Raw genomic sequence first — 19,374 nt, 5'->3', positions numbered from 1 at the left:
ATACCATAACTTTTAACGTACTATATACCTACCCTACTTAATAAAATAACGCATTTTTCACACCAAATATACAATTTCAATTTGTAGGGAGATTTTTATGGGGGGTTGCTTAACACACAATAGACATTATGCGGGTAATTGAACGTATTTTTCTGAAGGTATTATATTTTTTATAGATATTCATTGAAGAGTAAAGCCAAATATATAATTATGCACTCATTGTCGTATGGTCAATTTATTTTCTAACTAAATGTATCTTATTTATAGCAAACATCGCGTTACCTTCAACGGTATACATGCAAATATTTTACTCCGCATCCCAAAACGGACTACGGACTAGAGACAGTGTCCAATATGTTGGTTTTTACTTAATTTTTACTTCAATTTAGCTTTTTACCTTTACTGTTTTCCAAACAGATCATTAAAGCTTAACAATAAACGCCGATTTATTCGACACTTAACTGGCGTGGTGGGATTTTAGTTTTAGTAAAAATATAACAAGTGAAATTTTTTTTAATAAATAAAATAAAATAAAAAAAAACTGAACTGAACTAAAAAGAGCTGAAAACAATGACAGGCCATAAGCCCTGTAAATGCCTAGACTTCCATATTCCCTTCTTAAAAATGTTTTCCTTCTATGTTGAAATAAATTAAGATCTATCAAAATCACTACACTAGTGCCAATCCAGAGAGGGAATACAGGAGTACGTTTGTATGAAGAAAAGTCAGACCGCTTTTCTTAAGAATATTCGTCGGAGTTAGAAAATTTTCAAATAATGATAATCATAATCTAATCTGGCGTCATTAAATTTAGAAAATTACTATAATGGACATAGGCTATTGTGATATAAGTAAATACAGATTTTGCTACCATTCGTGTTTGCAATATGGTCATGAGGATGAATGACAATATCCAACAAAAACCCTCCATATATTTTACCAAACTCTCAGTCAAAGGGGCAGTGAAAATAGTAGAGTTAAATTCAATTAAAATCGACATATATGAAACTGAAAAAAACGTTGCTTTTTTGTATGAGTGAAGCTAGGAAGACCAACGGCCTTTAAAACGGTTTCGGGTATGTGGAGGAATTAAATAAAAACAAACAAACCATCACGCCGTTTCTCCGTAAGGACAGGCAAAGAGGATAGAACGCCACATCACTCTATCTTTGCATACAGATCTCGTGGAGGAATTAACTTAAGCAAAATGATTTTTTTCAGTGTAAAAAGTAATATATTATTATAATATAAAAACAATATATTTGTATAATTTATTACTAGTGTTTAGTATGTATAAGCTTGTTCAGTGAAAAGAAATAAAAGAATTGTAAACATGACAGGGTTCTGAGTGACTCGATATTCCCAACATCCTGTTTACCTGTGTATTATATTTACACGTATGTAGAATTGACTTCAGGTTTGTCCAGTTCTACTGGCGTGTGTGTATGATAAACACTGTGCATACCTACACACCAAATACCAACATTACAGCCATTATATGCTTAGGCAAGCACCTAAAAACCCAACAGGGTGATTGAATATTGTCGTCGGAAGCAAAAATTAGAAACGATTTATTTATTTTTTTAAATCAGTTACATATATCGCGCTGTTAGCACCTAAAAGCACAAAAATGTTGTCATCGGAAGCAAAAATTATTTTATATGCAACATTACTCTTGCGGCATTTTTTTTGGTCTTTCGTTCAAAACGGTTGTTTAAAAATAAAAAAAACTAGTAAAATACAAAATAGCATCCTGGTAATATAAAACTTTTTAACTTTTATATTATGTGAAATATTTTTGTACTAATATTATTTTTATACAAAACCATTGGAATTGTTGTTTTTTTTAGTATTTTAATTTATCTTTTTTTTTCTAAGAATTTTACAAAAGATAAGATATCCAAAAAAAAAATATTACATTAACACAATAAAATCCCACAAAGGTCCTGGAGGCGTGGGTATACATTTTATTTTAAATTAAAATAAAGTCTACTGGATGAATACGATGGATATCAAAAATTTAAAAATAAGTGCTGATACAACTTTTCTGTCGCTAAAAATGTGAAAATTATTTGAAAAAATATTGTATTCGTTAAAAAAATAAACTTTTTAATTCTACTTTTTCTATGGATAATTTCAACAAAAGTTTAAATCGAAACAAATTCAATTAATTAATCACTATTATATTGTCCTTATGAAATGCATTGAACAGTTTTGGCGCTATGAAAAATGAGTATCTTTGCCCGAGTATTGATTTACAATAAGGGATTTCAAGTAAACTATTCAATCTCTGACTACATCTATTAAAACATTTTGGAAATAGATGCTGGCGCAAAAAAACATATTTTAAAAATTGCTGGCAATAGATTTCTCGTAGCTTCAAAAGTTCAGCTTCCTGAAATAATTGGTTGGAGAGAAAAGCTGAATTTTTATGAAGTATAATTTAAATAATTAGTTTTTGTACGGTTTCTAAAGGCTTAATATGATTATTAAAGGCTTCGTCCCATCCAATTATTCTATAAGAAAGAGAAGAATGTATAAGAGCATGAAAAACCATTTTGCTAGTGTTTGGATGAACATAACTATAGTCCTTAAAATGAAACATGATTAGAATGACAGCTGTCAGAAAAAGTGACGACATAACTTTGTAGTAACTTCAAAGGAGTTATTTATATTGACACACGAAAAATCATTTGTATCTGGCGTGTTAATTTGTTTCTTAATACAATGCTTGAAACATCAATCAACATTAACATATAAAATCAGCTTTAAAACTAAAATAAACCTGATTATTAACGACGTTCTTACAAGGTTACATCATTTTGCAAAAACATTAGAGATGGGACAAATTGATCAATATAAAATGATCGCATAAAAAAAATATTCGTTTGATGATGTTCATGAAAAAAGTATAAATGTCTCATATTTTGGTGAACAATTATGTTAAACAGACTATAATAGGCTTGTATTTTCGTTTTTTATATTAATTTTCGGAAACAGAGTTTCATGATTGCATGAAATAAATGATAAAATCGATTTGATCAGTGATCAGTAATTTCCCATCACTAAAGAAATCAGTTTGACAGCTGTCATTCTAATCAAGCTATATTTTAAGGACTATGGTTAAACGTTTGCAAACATAGGTCAAATATCTCAATGTTTAACAATGTTTTTTATATGATTGGTCCATTTAAGTTGACAGCCTAACGCTACTCCTAAATATTTTATCGACTTTTCAGTTTTCATTGTTTCACAGTAATAACATAGGTATATTGAGGTTACAGTATTTATTATGAAACATAATATTAAGGTCAGAAGAAGGGGCTGATGATTAAGAATTGAAAAAAGAATATAGATGTTACATACTAGGCAAGGCCTGACAATATTTTTCAATTTTTATACTTCTTCTCGGACCAGGTGATTCATTCATCAACAATCTGATAATCCACCTGGTCCAATCAAGATGAATCTCATCCGCAACAAAAAAGGTTTCAGCTCTATAACTCCAAAAACGTCAACATATGGAAGAGTCGAAGGAATATAGATGTTTAAATATAGGCAGAATGGTGAATATTACACAGTGTGTAAAGTGGCCACTTAAACCTTAAATATAAATTTATTTTTGTTAATCTTTGCTTTTAATTTTTGTATAAAATTGTAAGATTCAATATGTCCATGTATTTATAATTTTCTCAAACTGAATGGTTTGGGTAGGTAGGAAGAAATTGCTTTAAGGCAATATGCCCGCCCTTATATGTATATAAAGTGTCAAATAAATAAATAAATAAAACCAGCCAACGACAGGTCATAAGCCCTGTGGATGCCTAGACTTCTATATTTCCTTATCTAAAACGGTCTTCATCTCTGTAGTATTATGTTAATTGTAAAAAGGCTTGAATTTTTTTTTTCGCAATTAAGAGAAAGGAGATTCTGATCTGATCTGAATCCTTAAATCTTTGCCATAAAGCAGTATAATGTATAATTTCTTCACCGTTCAGGCAAGTCACCAAAAAAACATCGTTTTGAGAAACCGCAATTTAGAAGTTTGGAGACCTAGGAAATCTCAGATTTTTGTTCTGGAGGTTTCATGTAAACAATATAATTCATTCATGTCTTTTTAATCTATTATATTGGTATCTTTTTCCCTCTGATACATAAAAAAATTTTAGGAAAGTTTGAAATGAGGCAAGGTCCCGTCACAATAGATCTTCACAGGTCGCAGTGACGTCAGGAGCTTGCATAGCACTGACCCCCACCACTAAGAATGAGGCAAGGTGGCTAAAATTTGGTAAAGTGAATTTTACTGTTTATAATCTGGACAATGCAAGCCGTAAGAATTAGTGAAAGGAAGGAAATATTAGAAATAAATATTATAATGTTGCGGTTTAAAATAAATTTAAAAAAATATTTTTTAACATGTTTTTTTTATGTCTTAATATAAAGTCACGTAGTAAAAAACAAATAGTTCGGATTTACGCACTGAGTAAAAATCAAATAGAGATGATGCTTCATAGAACGATAGTATGAAATTATGTTCTGAAAAATGATCGTTGTCGCGTCAACATCGCCGTGCAAAACGCGTACTAGAGTAAAAAAGACTAACTGTCTATGCCAGTTTACTGTGAATTCAAAGCCGTATCGCGTGCCTTTTCACGCTGCTTCACATTTACTGGATACAAGGTAAGCTCCGAAACCGAAGTTGAATGGGGTGCTTAGTGCTTAGGTATACATGTTTATCAATGGATTTACGCAACTTTTTTCTAAGTTACCATAGTGACATTTGCCTCTTAAAGAACATACTTGTAGGCTTCGAATAGCATATTCAACTCAAAACTGTCGATTTTAGGGTAAGTGATGTTTGCTCAAACGGCGACGATATGTACCCAGGGTCGTTAAATATCAGAACATTGCAATAATGCCAAAAAATTAGGTAAGCAATGTTTTTTACCTTTCCTAACTTACTTCACTGTCTTTAATTCTGTAAGTGTTGTTAGTATAATATATATAAAATAATAATATAGTGTTACATTATATAAATATATATATCTGTGTCAAGGAGGATGAAGAATACAGTTCTGTGCGTGAAATAAAACCAGAACCCTAGAAGAGTTCTATCGACTTGTTGCCTGCTCTCATGTGAAAATCCTGGCTAAGAAAATCGATTGGATATAAGTCTGTTTTGTTGAGTAGTGGTTGTCACGTTCGACTATCATAAACGAGGTCTTGGCTTCGACTTCTGGCAGTGCGGACGTGAAATATTGATTTTAAAAGGTTTTTGAACCGCAACATTTGATTGTTCCTGGACTGGCACCTGAAGCGTAAGACTGATCACCTGACTTTAATTTAACAGATAAGCGAACTATGCTGCATCTGGTTTACTAGTGCAGTGCCGTATACACCACCGGGTATGAACAGGGGACGATTATGATATATGAGGATATTAAAAGCTAACTTAGAAATCGCCACAAAAAACGGGAAGTAAGTTATTGATGCCAAAATTAACTAAACATAAAAACATGTTTACCTAAATAATAGCGTAATTTAAAACTGTCTCTAAATCTTGCAATACCAAAAACATATTTCAATTATACTACTTGACACCGCAAACTGAGCATTCTCCATTGAGTTGGTAAAGCATAATTGGAAATCTCACAATTCTTTTTTCAAAGTTTTTCGCAAATATCTCAGTAACTCCTGCAATGCATATTTCTAATTTTGCTTCCAATACCCTCATATACAGATAATTTTAAGCAACAATTTCTACCAATTTCTACCTTTCTTTTTCACATATTTATCTTAGTAAGTATTCGTGACGCTTTACGTTAATAATTTCTGCATGCCAAAAGTTGTCGATTTATAGCTATTTTGTAACACAAGCGGTAAACGGTACACAATACATAATTTTGGAAACAAATATTTTATTTTTTTCACACCACACGTTACGCATACAAATTATTATTCAATACATTCAGGTAGCGAACATGAAATAAATAACTATGATGTTTTTCAAATAATCTAAATTATAATCTCTTTTTTAAGCCCAAATATCATTTCAATTGAGTCTGTGTCCGGGCGGACGAAACATACTGTTTTGTGAGTGAAATAGTAAAAGAATGACGAGTATTTTCGAATCGATGACTGGTCACAGGTAAAAATCCAATAAAAAGAAATCGAGTGAGGAAAATTTCGTCTTGTAGTACAGTTTTTGGCACGTTTGCCTACCATACTTGAAGCCCCGGGTTCAATTCCTGGGAAGTTTGAAACGAAATATTGATTTTTAAAGGTGGTTTTACACTAAACTATTTCATTGTCCCTAGACTGGCATCTGAAGCGTAAGACAGATCACCTTACCTTTATTTTGGGTTTGATTGTGATTTCAATGATACATAATAATTTATAAATATTTATTATTTAGAATGATTTATAAACAGGTGATTTTAAAAATATGTATTTAGGCAAATGTACTAAAAAACGAAACGAAATACTCATACACCAAGAAAATGGCAACCTCTTGTGCTTGGTGTGGGAAAGATCATTGTTTTATTATTCTTTTATTGTATTAAAATAATCATTCCATTAAAAAAACGCATTCTTGCGAAATTCGGCAAATGCAAAAAAACACCCGTAAGTATTTTATTTTCTGCCGTAGCAAAATTCGCAGTTTTTTTGTTTAACGTCTGAATTTAAATCATAAAATACTACGAAAATAATGTATGAACATAGCGTCATTTAGCAACGACAGAGCGTAGGTAATTTTTGTTAGATTTACAAGAAAACGAAAAAACTGCTTCTTTTTCTTCTTATGGTTCCTCTCCCCGATGGAGGTTGGAAATCATCATTGCGATTCTTACTTTATTGGCAGCTGCCCTGAACAAGGACTGAGTGCTGCAATGGAACCAGTCGCGCAAGGTCGTAAGCCAAGAGATGCGCCTTCTACCTGCACTGCGTCTTCCTTCAATCCTTCCCTGTAGAATGACTTGTAAAATTTTATATTTTTCGCCTCTCATCACATGCCCAAAGTACTCAAGTTTTATTTTCTTCATGGTCTTCAGTACCTCTTAATCTTTTTCCATCCGTCGGAGAACATTATCGTTTCGAAATCTATCCACCCAAGAGATTTTTGATATCCTCCTGTAGCACCATATTTCAAAGGCTTCGATCTTTTTTGAAGTGCTAAGAAAAAACTGCTAATTTTCTTAAAAGATAAATTATGCCTTTATATTTATCAAAATGAAATGTTTAAGCATAAACTGTCGCCTATTAAAATCTATTAATCTAATTACGAAAGTATATTACGGACAAAGACACTACAACTTTCTGGTACCTAAACTTTATCATTTTTTTAGTGTGGAGATACCGGTAGGCAAAATAATAAACAATGCTTTTAAAACTCTAGTCTATAAAAGGATTTTGTCTAAAAAAGGGGCATAAAGGAAGCTGAGGAATATATAACATTATGATTTATATTTATTGTAAGTATTTTCTCTTTTCATTTAATTTACGTACATTAAAAATTCATTTTCGGATCTCTTGAAATATTTAATATCAAACTACAACTCCAGGACGTGCCTATGGGCTAGTGGAGTGGCTACATCCACAAATAAAAAGGGCGGCCTACGTGGTGTTATGGTCAAGACTCTTGACTCGCGCACGGAAGGTTCTGGGTTCAATTCCCGGTGAGAACACGAACATTGAATGTGATTTTTCATAAGCCTGGGTGATCTGTGCTGTAATTCACCTCTGTAATTGGGCTTCCTTGTTGTAGTGCAAAAAAAATGTAGTTAAAAAAATATATACATGTAAATATAATTTTTTAAACCTTGTAAATATTTATATTTATTTTATTGGGTGGTTGAAATAAAAAATAAATAAAAAATAAAATAAAAATTCTCTTAAATTTAATAAAAAAGGCAGTTTTTTCGTCGTCCTGAAAAAATAACAAAAATTTACTTACGCGGCGTTGTTTGCTAAGCGACGATAGGTATAACTTTTGATACACAATTTTTTTTAATACTTTCTATTATTAAAAAAAATTAGAGGGTTGATTCCAATTTATGACATAGACCTCCCAATTAGAAATTTCCAACGTATATTGAACAGAATAATTTTGTAATCATCTTGTATTGAGATTGAATCATCTCGCGTGGACCTCTGGTGAGAGTCAGCAATCACCGCTCATTGACGCCCGGTGAGAAGTTATTTACAATGTGAAAGTGGAAGAATTCCTCTGGACCTAACTACGTGGGAAATTGTATTTTACCATACACATCAATTTGCCCGTCTTTACCGAAATTACATGCAATTTGATACTGTGACCTTCTCGAGGTGAATTGAGATATTAAGAGCTTATTTGCATTGAACACACGCGAACATTGCGTGGAGATTTTTATTTTAAAAATTAAAGTAACCTATAAATGAAATATTTCATTAATGCATGATCCGAGTTTTTTTGCGGGGATTACTAGATTCACATAGATGTTCAATACTACAAAATTTTCAGAAGTAACAAATTGTTTCAAAGGTTCTGGTGGCCTTTTTTTATAGCTGCAATGAACGGTAAATATTTTTTTTTCTAAAATTCTTTGTTTCCAAAATATTCACGTTTATTTATTTTTTGAATTTACATTTACTGCTTTCAATGCCCCATCGCCGTCAGAGCAACCTCAGTATATACAGTCAATTTGTCTGTCCCCCTCAATCTTATTTTCCCATTTCTGACGGCGATAGGGTATGTTAGTTCATTAGCTTGTTAGCAAACCGGAAAAACAAGTCCGATCGGGAGAATCAAAACCGTTCCCACCCCTCCGCCGGCCACAATTCAAACCTTCTAAGCCCAAAAGAAGTCACTGTTAAAAAATTCGCTAGGAATAACGCCACTCTATTCAAGTCGAAAACCTAGCATCAACCTATTCAAAACCCGGCATCATTCTAGTCAAGACCTTTCAACCAATCTTATTAACCCCACGCGATATGAAAACCCAATCCTACATACAGGGAGAGCGTCCTCGATAACACACCACGACGGCGAAGGAGCAGCCCAGCCCGACCCCGACCGATGCACGCCTCCCAGTTCTACTCGTTAGTGCATTAGTAGTAAACCCTCTTCCCTTTTACGAAAAAAGACAATACACGACTTGAGTTCGGATCATTCGATTCATCTGGGGTGCTATTCAGAATCTTCTCGCGGGGGTAGATAGTGGTTAATTCGTGGGTTTTATTTTGCATGCGACTTCACTTTTCTTCATATGTAGCCACACTAATAAATTAACGTCAAAAAGTAACATAATTGACATTTCAAAAAATAAATTTTTTCAAATGTATTTATTCTGTATCCCCGCAAGAAGATTCAGAATAGCTCCCCTGGACACCATTTTTGTTAGATACCGTATTACTAAATAGTTAATATTTTAAATATAAAGTTTATATTTGAAGCACTAACTTTGTGGTTATTCATTATAATAATATAAATAAAACAACTTTTTTTTTAACCACTAATTTTAATTTTTCACCGACCGGTTTCTAAGCAAACAAGCTTCTTCGTCAAGGTTTACGTAACTAATTTAAATTAGCTAACGTATACCTTGATGAAGAAGCTTGTTTGCTTTGAAACCGGTCGGTAAAAATTAAAATTAGTGGTCAAAAACAAAGTTGTTTTATTTCGTTTATATTTTATTCATCGTGTATTATTGAGATGAGAGCTTTTATATAAACTTTAACGTTTTAAGAATAATATGTCGATATTTAATATTTAATTTCACCTAGTTCTTTTACCAGAGTTTCTAGAGTTTTTAAAAATCACGTGATTATTAAACTTCTGATTATTATTATATGAGTCCATTGCAGGAGAAATTAATTGATATTTTAAAGGTCAAGTAAACTCATTGCTGGAATTGTAATCAGTCCAATCCAAAGACCCTTTTTAATGATTCTTTATGTATAAAACAATATATGTTAATTATAAATATCAAGACAGTATAGAAAAACAAATGTAGGCAAAAAGCCCGTAGAGTTAACACTTTGAATACCGACTAAAGTTTGATCATTTTGTCAGTTGGCTTACTTCACCTGCAATGAGCTAATAATGTAGGCTTTTTGCTGTATTTCTTGTATCTTCCAACCAACCAAAAATACTAATTTCTCATAATGGTTCAAGCATTGCAGCGCAAGGAGGTTGAACATTATTTTTTCAATATGATAGTTGTTGTTTTAAACGTCATATTCTTACTTTTAGAAGCTCGCGGATGAATCGCGATGTACCATTTATAACAACTTTTTACATTTTCTGAGACCGGCGTTCTTTCTCAGGCCTTGCACTGTTGAGAATTTTAATGTTCTCTAGGATATGGTTAATTATTGGCCAGTCGGATTAAACAATTCCAGGATTTCGTATTTTCAAGCACTATCCTCGAACTAACAAAACAGTATCTATCTACCTGTGATGCACGCAATGTTTTCATAGTAAATATTAAATTATTTTAAACTCAAATTTTGCAAATGATAATGATTTTACTGTGATAAACAACAAATGCACGTTTTACGAAGACACGGCTGTTAAAATATTGTTTAAAAGTATTTAAAATTCAAACAAGGACCTGTTTTATCTCAAATACATAATCGTACTCTTTGATAAAAGTGAACTGAAATTTGTTGCTATGAGAAACCAATAAAAACAATTATTTCGTTTTATATATGTTACATAAATCAGACCATAAAGAGTAAACAGTATTTTAACTGGCTAACTGGCTAGTAAGTCAATTGTAAAATTGATCATAATACCTGGCAGCGATACAAATTATTATGCAATTTAACAAAACTCCTGCACACAGTACAGACAGCGACAACTGATCAAGAACAAAATATACAATAACATTATTTACATAAAGCAATTGAAAGTGGTAACCTTTCATGTATGAAAACGAGAACTTGGTACGCATTTCATTAAGGAAGCAAAATAATCACGCGACGGCCGAAAATATCAGATGAAAGATACAAAATAACCTTGAGCTAAGGTTTTTTATTACTTGCATAGATCAAATTGCATCTTTCCGAGACGTTGTTTTACTTTTGAGATTGCTTCAAAAATTGTTTTTAAATACAAAACGGCTCCACCGAAAACAAATTGTGACTAGATTATTATTTTTGGAATATGAGCACATCTATGGCGGACAGAGTGGTCAAGGAGGTTTATAGTAACAAGTATTACAATACAAGGATCTGAAGGGCGTAGGTAGGGTTAAATAATGACTCAACTCAATAATTAATGAAAAAAAACTAAAAGAAAAAGTAATGATGGTCATGAAGTAAGAATATGGGTAGAGCAACTTGGAAAGACAGCAATGAAATATTTTAGAAACATACAGAAAGTAATGATAAAGAAATCAAATACTTTTTCAAATACAAATGTCTTATTGGAGTATAATAAAGCCTTTATAAAACTAATTTAAAATTGAACACTTTAATCCTTTTGGTTGATAATGTTGTTTGTCTAGTCTATCAGAATAATGTACATATTTATTTATTAACGCCCAAAAGGCTTTTACATATACAGAGGTTATAAACAATTTACAAATATAAAAATACCATTAAAAATGAAAAAAAATACGTACATAATACCAGATACAATACCAGAAACTAAAATACTTCTCAATTTTTTTTTTAATAATTGTATCTTGAAATTTGATAGAGTTTTAGCAAATATATCTATTTTTTGGTCATCAGGGAATTTGTTCCCGAGAGAGTGAATTCTCGGGAACAGAGAATTAATGTGCGAATTAGACTTAGATATATTCATATTTCTAAAGTAAATATGATGCCTCATTGGCCTGTTAGGCACATTGAAATATATACATTTAACCAAATCTGGAACATCCAAAAGATTATTAACAATTTAATACAAAAAACCGGATTAGATATTATTCTTCTATCATTAATTTCAAGTAAATTTAATGTATATAAGAGAAGATATAGTTAATAGTTTTTCGCGGTAAATGCAATTTAAGACTTATGAACCGGAGAAATTTATGCTGGATTTATTCAATTTTACGACAATGGGCAGCATAGAGAGGTGACCAAATTGAAGAATTGTATTCTAATTGGTCAAATGTAAAAAATTTTCTCTTTCTATTCCGAACGAATTATTTAATTTTGTGGCTAAACTCCTCTTGCAGCCGACTGTACACGATGCAGGTGTATAATGCATTAGTCGCGAGTTTCGAAGGCGCGTTTCCAATTGTTTTATCAAAAAAATCGTAAATATTTAATAGTTTTACTTTATGCATTGTGAAATGCGTGAAAAACAACTCGATAACGACGAAATTGCATGTCGTGCCACGCATGCGCCGCGAGGTTTCGATAAGGGAACCAAAAGCGCCGCACTGTACGAGTATTATTCCGAATAATTATTGTGTTTTAGGTGGCACATTTTAATACATTTTCACGAGTGTTGGTAAATGTTCGCTATCGTAAAACTGTGTCGGCACAACTTTCCTCAATATTCACAGCAATCAAAGTCACATTCCGAGGTCATCATATTTTTATGACCAAAACATTTTCCTAATAAAATAATTTGTAAGCACCTTTTGCAGCATTTGCAAAGTAAAAAACGCCAGTGTGCCAATTTTCGTAGGGAAAAAAAACTTAATAATTAAAATAAAAATTGTCGAGCGAGTCCCCAAAGTTATCTTTGCAAATTCAATCAATTTCATTCATTGATTGTTCTGAGTAATTGAATTCCTTACCCAAAAAATCATGGCCCTAATACCCCTAATAATCTTATCTTTGATCTTTGTAAATTAGACCACATAACCGAGTATCGCACGCAACTACACTGGCTCAGTATCAGGCATAGAAGAAACATTTACATTCTATAACTTCTTCACAATATTTTAAATAATCCCACTTCGCCTGTTTATCTGAGAGAGCTCATCCAACCTCTATCACAACACGGACTATCTCTTCGTTCTAGTAACGAGAGAACCCTTTTAACACCCTGTCATAGCTCTAATTTTCTTGCCTCCTCTTTCATAGTAGTAGCCGCTCGATTGTGGAATAATCTACCTACTAATGTTAGAGACGCCCCTTCTTTATTTACATTTAAGTCAAGATTGAAATGTCACTATCTAAATATTTAAACTGTTCCTTTATCCTTCTTCTTTCCTTCCCACCCCCTCTCCTTTCTTCATAGTATAGTGTTAATTAAAAAAAATATATTTTGTTAATCTTTGTTTTTAATTTTGTATAAAATCGTAGGATTCAATATGTCCATGTACTTGTAATTTTCTTCAACTGAACGGTTTGGGTAGGTAGAAAGAAATAGCCTTAAGGCAATATGCCCGCTCTTATATGTATATTTATTGTATATGTATATAAAGTGTCAAATAAATAAATAAATAATAGAAGTCTAATAATTCTGAGTTAATGTGTTTAGAATAGAAGCCTAAATTTAACTATTGAGGAAAAAGATATTGAGAAAAATACTGCAAAATTTTACCTGTTTCAAAACACAATTTAATACCTTTAGTTAATTTGATATGTTTTTGTTAAACGGTATAAACTTTAAGCTATTATATTATATATGATATTATATTGACTTTTCCGAACTTGCCTTTTTTAGTTAAACATTTGCGTATCTAATGTGCACAGTACTATGAACCTCAATCAAATATATAAATAAATTAAACGAAATTTCTTTCTTGTAAATACGTGTGCGAGTAGATTGAGATTCAATTGGGACACTTCTTTAAGTTTCCGTTTCCATTTGTATTTTGTAATTCGAAAATATTGATTAGGGTGGATACAAAATACCGATATACGTACAGTCATATCCGTGAGTGGGTAACCGGTTGCACGCGTGGTATGCCTTCATATACATTACTTTACCACTAAACGCCAACATGGTATGGTGTGGTGCGGTGGCATTCCGGCCACACCATAAATCGGACATCTCTAGTTATTTATAGAACAGTCGCAGGACATCGAAGGTTTAAGGACGAAGTAAAGGACAACAATTTTTTGTCAACAGTAAAAATCTACATTGTCTACGCGTCGCGAGGCTGAGACGAGTAAAGTGGCAATGCACAAGAAATATTTCGCGATTCATTATAAATGTTAACAACAATGTTTTGAGTCTGTCCAAATTTTTGCAGATAAGGACTGGATTTAACCCCCTAGGGAGCTGTTAATATAACTGTTAACAATAGTTTGAAAAAAATTAGGAAATAAATACTTGCTCATGTATTTTTTCAGATTAATCCGTGGTATTACGATCAACATAGCTGTAATGGAGAGTATTTATCTTTATGTTCCTAATGACTACCTTAGATACAGGTGGCTTAAACTGTTTTATCTTCCTGCTTTCAGAACCAACCTGCCGATGGCAATGCCAGTAGGAATAGCAATGTCTTTACTCAACCGTATCTCTTTGAATATCGACATCTTTCATATTAATGAAAAAAAAAACAGAGAGGAGCATCTTATTTCTTTAATTGCTGGGTATTTTTTATTTTACCATCATTGTATATTTATATTTAAGCTTACATTTTTTCGTGTTAAGTATGCCTTGAAACATTTTTGTTATGTACATAAACGTATAACATAAAGAAATTGAAATTAACATATTACAACAGACATGAAGAACATATTGCAGTAGGGAATATAGAAGTCTAGGCATCCACAGGGCTTATGACCATTCATTGACTTATCTAAGTTGCAACTTTACACACTGTGTAACATTTACCATTCTGCCTATATTTGTACATCTATAATCCTTCGACACTTCCATCTGTTGAAGTTTAAGAGCTGAAACCTGTATTGTTGCGGGTGAGATTCATCCGATTGAATTATTTCACCAACATACTAGGCAACGCCTGAAAATATTTTTCAATTTGTATACTTCTTCTTGGACCAGGTGGATTCATCAACAATCTGATGATCCAACTGGTCCAATCAAGATGAATCTCACCCGCAACAATAAAGGTTTCAGCACTTTAACTTCAAAAACGTCAACAGATGAAAGAGTCGAAGGAATTTAGATGTTCAAATATAAGCAAAATTGTGAATGTTACATAGTGTGTTAAGTGGCCACATAAACCAGCCAGTGACATGACATAAGCCCTGTGGATGCCTAGAATTCTATATTTCCTTCTGTAAAATGTTCTTTGTGTCTGTTGTAATATATTAATAAATGTTAAAATTAAATAAAAATGCTCCAAAAATATTCAATAATTCAAAATGTAAAACAAATTTTGATATAAAAATAACTGTGAGGTATTCATGCGGAAAAAAGAATATCATGTAAAACTTAAAAAAAAAAGAAAAATACATCTAAAAATTGTATTTAAAAAAATGTTATAAGCCAAAGAGCCAGATTTTGCTAGTTTTCAACATTCTATTTTATAAAAGTAATTCAGGAGAAATGAGCCGGTATTAGCCATGTACCGTTCATTTGGATTCACATCTGGAGCGTTAGGGTATTTATTTATAAATTTATACCTATATCATATTATCATACTTTCATTTAATACATAATCGGTATTCACTGTAATTCAACAACGTTTTGGCCTATGTACCATTTGGTACAAGCAGTATACCAAATATTAATTATAATAAATAAATAGGAAGAATGTAGGCAGTAGGTGCCTATAAATAAATTAACTTAGGTTATTATGTAGATACAGATAAGTAAAATAAATAAATCTTTCGAACATCGATAATATGAGATAAAATAGATACGGTATGTACGTGTGTTGTAGTGTTTTATCGTTGGTATTGACCGCGATCGACAACGATACGTTCTGTTTTATATGTATCTTATCACTGCAAAATGAATTGGAGATAAAAAATACCACCGAACAGATTCGAAAGATAGTGGAGGAATGGCTTTATTGAATAATGTAACCTAATAAAGAAATGTAGAAACTGCACTATTTTCATCGGTAGGTGTTAACGTAAAGGCGGACTGTAAATAAAAAAACTAATTTCATTCGGTTTTGTGATTGGGAAATATTTGAAGAAAGGATAGGAACATGGAATGGATACCTACCTTTAATATGATCTGAATGTTCTTTAATTTCTGGCACTGGATGACAAAATGAACTATAAAATGTAACAATGTTTTCAACGACGCGCGACGAATCCAACCACTTTTTTTCCGATTTTACGTGAAGTCAAAAATGTTGTTTGGTTTTTGTTTTAAGTCCGAATCATCTAATTTTGAATTTCTTCTATCTTGATGTTAGGTAGTTACCATAAGGATGGGTCAAAGGAAGGATGGGAACGAAAGGTAATCGGCCAGGAATAGTATCGACAAATGCTGTTATTTACTTAACATAAGGTACATTTCGAGATGGTATATTAAACTTTTCTTCTATCTCTGTCTACCTAGATATTACGAAGTCGCCTTTACCAACATGTCTATATGTGATTTCATGAAGATATGACAATCTGTAAAAAAAATTAAATGGTAATATTTTTTTTTCATAGTGGCAACATTTTTTCCGAAGTGTTGCCATTGCACGTTAAGGGGCATGCGCATTATTTTATCTCAAACGTCAAATGATCTGACGCTAACCAGCCCGAATTTTTAAATCTTTGCCGCTAAATGGTGTTGTCACTGCTGTCTCAATTGTCAAACTTTACTCCCCGCTCAGTGTCAAATAAAAATGTAATTATTTCCGTTTCGTATTTTAAAAAGGCTTCTGTGATAAAATGTAGCCACCTCAAATCGATTTAAAATTTAAATTAATCGCAGTTAGCAAAAGTGCTAGTTTGAATATTTTTTTTCACCTTCCTTTTTTACTTTTTTCAATATGTATTGTAGGGTACGGGTGCCCTAGATAGCTATCGATGTACTTACCACAAACAAAACTTGAAGATAATGGGTCGAAAGTGTATCTTTGTGATCGCTCTGGAGAATTTACCTTCAACTATACCGTCTTAGTGAAGGTACAGCATCCGATTGTAACCGCCTCACAGTACTTCATTGGTCCGAAGGTCTGAATTTAATCGACTGATTTATGGATCTAGTATATCTGTATTGTATAAACTATTGGGGAACTGGACACTAATAAATGTTTGTCTTTTGCATACAGTGTAGTGTGAATAGTATAAATTAGGTTACCTACTCCTCTATTAGGTAAATGAATTATCAGTCATGATTTAGCTGCAATTTGAACATTATCATTTTGCATTTTATATTCCACAGCGCAAACGAAAATCATAAATATTTCAACTTTGGTTAATTTGAGATAAAGTTTTGTTCAAATTTCGAAATTAACTCGAGTTAAACAATACATCATTCTTTTCAATTTCGAATTATCGTTCGGCGTTCCATTTCGGAGTAAAATTAAAATATCATTTTACGCTCCGAGTACTTTTCGTTTCGTTCTAATTTGAAAGTATGTTCGTGATAGTCCCCAGCAGTTCCTCAGCAAGCACAAACTGGTATTGCGAATAACTTTCACTTATCCGGTGGAGGATGGAGGTATTCAATCACTAGATATCGGAGCTATTTTTATCAGGCGCTATCTCTTGTGCTGAGCCTCCTTCATTCAATTTATGGGTTGATGGACCGATCAGTCTTAGCAGTTTTATTCATGAACCATTGTTTTTAGCGGCGATAAAATCTTCGGAAGTATCAGAAAATCAAATATCAACATGGATCCATATTTCCGGTGATGGATACCAAATACTAAAAAAAAAGTGCCATTTTTCCTTTGGGGTAGGCAGAGGATATAACGTAAAATACGTTTAATTTAAAATAAATAAGCCTCTTCCAATTTGGTTCGTATTTTCATGCACGCTCTTCGATCATGTCAACTTTTGAGGAGATCGTACTGAGGTTTCGATTTAATAAGTACACTGTCTGACCCGACAGACGTTGTCCTGCCCGAACGTTGTTATTTTTTAAATACGTCACTAGAAAAACGCGACATGTTTGACAAAAAAAAATGTTTTTACTTTATAGTATTTCATAGAACTTTATTACTTTAAAAATGCAAAAAAAGTTATATTTCCCTATTTCAGCGCAAATTCACCAGTAGTACGGATGCATGTACTTGCGAACCAATTTGCTAACAACATCGATGTCTTTAGCATGAGTCTTGTAAATTTTAAAAATCAATGTATATGTTCCATAACAAATAGAAGTTGATATTCTGTTCATATTATACTATAATATTATGTACCTAGCTGCTTAAACCTCTAAACTATATTTCTTTACGTAACAAATGTATGTATTTTATTTGTTTATCTAATTATTATTCTTTTTATTATCTTGTAAAAATTCTCTCTTTTACAGCTTCTTCGTGTTTTTTTATACCAACTATATTTCTTATCACTGTTCTATCTTTTATTTCTTTACATTTTATTTTAAAGTTTTATATTATTTATATAACGTGTTTTATATAACTTTTATGTATGTAAAAGCGTTAAATTATAATAAAATAAAATAAAGAATTAAAATACAGTTTCGATATGCATCGATGAAGATGGCGTTTGTAATCGGGGCCCAGGAGTATTAAGACAATGACGGACATCACTTGTCTAACGTTTTTTTCAAAACGGTATAAGATAAATTTTCTGCATTGCAGTTTTCGGAAATAAAAATAAATTTGTTGTACCTCAAATAGCTTTTTATTTACCCACCTACAAAACTAGGGAGGTAGCACTGCCGCATCCTGTATAATACTTTTATCGATTTAAATAAATGGCTTTCAAATCAAACTTCTGTTTAATAATAATTTCTTCGGGATATTTTGTAGGTAATGTTACCGAAGCGGATACAATGGGGTACTTACTTTAATAACGAAGCATGAAAGCGATAAAACCACAAAAATTTGATTGCGCGCAGATGCTGCTGGCTGTCTAATGTAACGGAAAAAGTTATTTTTATTTAAAAAAACATTTTCAAAAATGTTTGATAAATTAAATTATTTCCTGAAATCCCAACGATGAAAAAGAATTAAAACAAAAAATTAAGGTTTATTTTATAATTCGTACTGTTCAATAATTTATTTTCCATTACTAAAAAATATAAAATAATCATATAATTTATCCCATTCATAGCGAAATACAACTTCATTATTAAACACAATAAGAGATATAGACGGTTTTTCAGGGCCAGACCGCGAATCTTCAGAGGAACATTCCCCATGGTAAGCTTTTAAAAACAATCCTAAATAAAATTTTCAAAAATTTAAAAAAATAAAAATATCTCAAAATGGAGTGATTTTTTTATTTCTCGGTCAAGCATCCCTTCCGCAAACCCCTACCCCTCCCCGACAAAAAAAATGCGATAGAAACGTATTTGACCAACGACGCTATACGCACCAGACGCGGACAAGGGAAACGGCTGGGTAGGAGAGGGGTAGGGCTTTG

Source organism: Micrasema longulum, unplaced genomic scaffold (assembly GCF_059751315.1).
Source record: "Micrasema longulum isolate JH-2025_06_02 unplaced genomic scaffold, ASM5975131v1 h1tg000428l, whole genome shotgun sequence".
NCBI lineage: Eukaryota > Metazoa > Arthropoda > Insecta > Trichoptera > Brachycentridae > Micrasema > Micrasema longulum.
The sequence above is the reverse complement of the archived record's forward strand: the minus strand, read 5'-3'. Positions refer to the sequence as shown.